A 3,005-nucleotide genomic window follows, 5' to 3' on the forward strand; every position below is an offset into this window, starting at 1 on the left:
TCACGCCTGTAATCCCAGCGCTCTAGGAGGCTGAGGCAGGAGGATCACCTGAGGTGAGGAGTTTGAGACCTGCCTGGTCAACATGGTGAAACCCCATCTCTACTGAAAATACCAAAATTAGTAGGGCGTGGTGGATCATGCCTGTAGTCCCAGCTACTTGGGAGGCTGTGGCAAGAGAATTGCTTGAACCTGGGAGGCGGAGGTTGCAGTGAACAGAGATCGTACCACTGCACTCCAGCTTGGGCAAGAGAATGAGAATCCGTCTCAAAAGAATAACAATAATAAAAAAACACGTTGCACCCCACTCTGAGGATTTTGCATGACACGTTGCACCCCACTCTGAGGATTTTGCATGAATTGTTTTATTTAATCCTCAAAACAATCCTCTAACTAGGCGCTATTTTCCCTCATTTTATTTCTTTTATTTTTTAAAAAATAGAGACGGGGTTTCACCATGTTGATCAGGCTCGTCTCAAATTCCTGACCTCCTAATCCGCCCACCTCGGCCTCCCAAAATGCTGGGATTACAGGCGTGAGCCACCGGTCCCGGCCTATTTTCCCTCATTTTGAAGGAGAAACAGACCGTAAAGGATTAAAACACTTGCCCCAGGTCACACAGCTGCTTAGGGAATAGAGCCCAGGATGTGACTCCGTTGATGTCTCACTCCCGTCTTTAACCACAATTAAGTCCAACTGTACAGCTTTGCCCGAGTCTGGTATTGTGCTCTTATAGATACGATCCTATTTAAACTTTCCTGTGAAGAGGTAGGCAAGACGATCCTTATTTAACTTTGTGTAGCTTGGAGAGGTCGATCGTTTTTCCAAGGTCACGAATGTAGTGAGTGGTGAATCCGGAGTCGGAATTTGAACCCGGGCATATCTGTAGTGTAGACCCCTGTGGGGCGTGATGTGTAAGAAGCTTAATTGCCAGATTTGGCAGGGGCATGGGTAGTTGTAAGGGGCTCCTACTTTGAGAGGCAAAAGACCCATCCGCCACGGTCCCCCAGGGTAAAAAGCCACCTCTTTCCACCCTTCACTAGAGCAGCTGCCCGGGCATGCGCCCTGAAGCCAACCTCCCCTCCTTCAGAATCCGCCCCCTACAGGCTCCGCCCATCAGCGTCCAGAGCCAATCCCTGGGGCGAAGGGAGGGGTAGCCACGAGAGTGGGCGGTCGCTAAGGGTAGTTAGGAGTCTGGAGTCGTGCGCCCGAATCAGAACTGCGTCTCGCGACCCAGGCGCCGGGTGCTGGAGGAGAGTGAGCAAGCGATGCTACCGCCGCCGCTTCCTGATTGGCTGTGGGTGGCTACCTCTTTGTTCTGATTGGCCGCTAGTGAGCAGGGTATGTAAATGAAGGGGCCTGGGGAGAGAAGGGGTGCCAGCGGCCGGGTCCTTTACGGAGTTCGATCCCTGGGTCCGACAGGTGCCTGCCTGAGCTGACCGGGATCGAGACGCACGGGCCTCTACGTGCCGTCTGCCCCGGCCGGGCCGGGTGAATCACGCCGCAGCCCGAGAAGGGGGCGGAGGCGCCGGCTCCCTGGCTCCGGCTGCGTGACTCACCCGCCCCCGCCGCCGCCGCCGCTTCGGGAGGAGCCGCCTCCACTCCGGAAGCGAGCGGAGGCCGGGCACACAGAACAGCCCGCCGGGGGTCCCGGCTCTCACGGCCCCGGGAGGCCGGCAGGAACCACAGCTGGGAAGCGGGGCAGTAGAAGGAGTCCTGGGATCAGAGGGGCCAGAATCCCCGGGGGAAAGCCGGCCTGGGCACCGCTAGGGGGCGCCGGGACCCGGGGGCGGAGTCGGGGGTGGGGGGCGGAATTCCTGTGGTTCCGCACTCCCGGGACCGCGGGGAAGGGGACGGAGACCCAGTTTTGACTAGTGTGATGGGCCACTCTTAAGATCTTGCTAGTCAGGGTCCCGGGAACTGGACATTGGACCCTTACTGGCCCAAAAAAGTAGGTAGCGCCAGGGGTCCAAAACTCCAACCCCACCCCCCGCCACTCCAAGAAGAGAGTGGGTCCTCGAGCGTATCTCAGTGACTGACCCCGGTGCCCAGCACGATTTCCCGGCAAGCCCTGTCGATTCTGCCTCCCAAATAAATCCTGACTCAACCGACTTCCTTCCATACCCACTACCAGCTCCTCCTCCAGGCCATCACCATCGTCCGTCCCAACCGAGTACAGCTTACCAGTGGGTCTCAGATTCCCCCTCTTCCTCCCCCCCCCCCAGTCTTCCTCGAAGCAGCCATCGGGGGACGGAAACCCAGTCAGCTCACACCACCACTCCCCTCTCTGCTCGAATTCCTTTAATGACTGCCCACCACGCTCATGATAAAATACAAACTCCCTACTTGTGCATATGTGGCTTTCTGTGACCTGGCTGGTGCCCGTTCCCTCTGCTGCTCCCCAATCTGGTCTCCTACCATGTCACTCTCTGTGTGCCAGCCATGCTGGTCTCTTTCAGTTCAAGCCCATCCAGCCTCTGGGCCTTTGGTTGCCTTTTTTTGTTGATCCCTCCTCCCGGAATGCTTTTCCCAGGGTCTCCCATGGCTGACTTCTCTGGCCTGAGGGGTCCATTCAAATGTCACCTCTTCTCGGGAGCCTCCTCTGATCATCTAAAAGGTCTCTCCAGGACCTTTTAGTGTCTTCCTGTAATTCTCTGTACATTTCCTGTGTTTGCTTATTTATTTACTGTTTGAAACATAGTAGGCAATAAATATTAAACTATGTAAAACTAGTTTAGTATTTATATTATTATAATTTATATACAGTTACTTATAATATTATAATAAACTGTGAAACAGCTGCTTTTGTAGGGGAAAAAGTTGAATATTGGCCATTCCACATGGTTCACTGAAGACATAATAACGTTATCATTAAGAGTATTTATTGGTAGGCCGGGCACGGTGGCTCAAGCCTGTAATCCCAGCACTTTGGGAGGCCGAGGCGGGTGGATCACGAGGTCAAGAGATCGAGACCATCCTGGTCAACATGGTGAAACCCCGTCTCTACT

At 54.5% G+C, this 3,005-nt stretch overlaps 1 protein-coding gene across 1 annotated transcript in view; it reads left to right on the forward strand.

Annotated features, from left to right (window-relative positions):
• Window positions 1-1,175: 1,175 nt before the first annotated feature.
• The window catches only part of SERTAD1 (SERTA domain containing 1), a 3,903-nt gene continuing 2,073 nt past the window's right edge, over window positions 1,176-3,005 (forward strand). Inside the window, exon 1 of the mRNA XM_017503208.2 lies at window positions 1,176-1,338. The gene's annotated coding sequence lies outside the window, so the exon portion shown is untranslated. The remainder of the gene's footprint in view (window positions 1,339-3,005) is intronic.

This window comes from Cebus imitator, unplaced genomic scaffold (genome assembly GCF_001604975.1).
Source record: "Cebus imitator isolate Cc_AM_T3 unplaced genomic scaffold, Cebus_imitator-1.0 Scaffold306, whole genome shotgun sequence".
NCBI classification, from domain to species: domain Eukaryota; kingdom Metazoa; phylum Chordata; class Mammalia; order Primates; family Cebidae; genus Cebus; species Cebus imitator.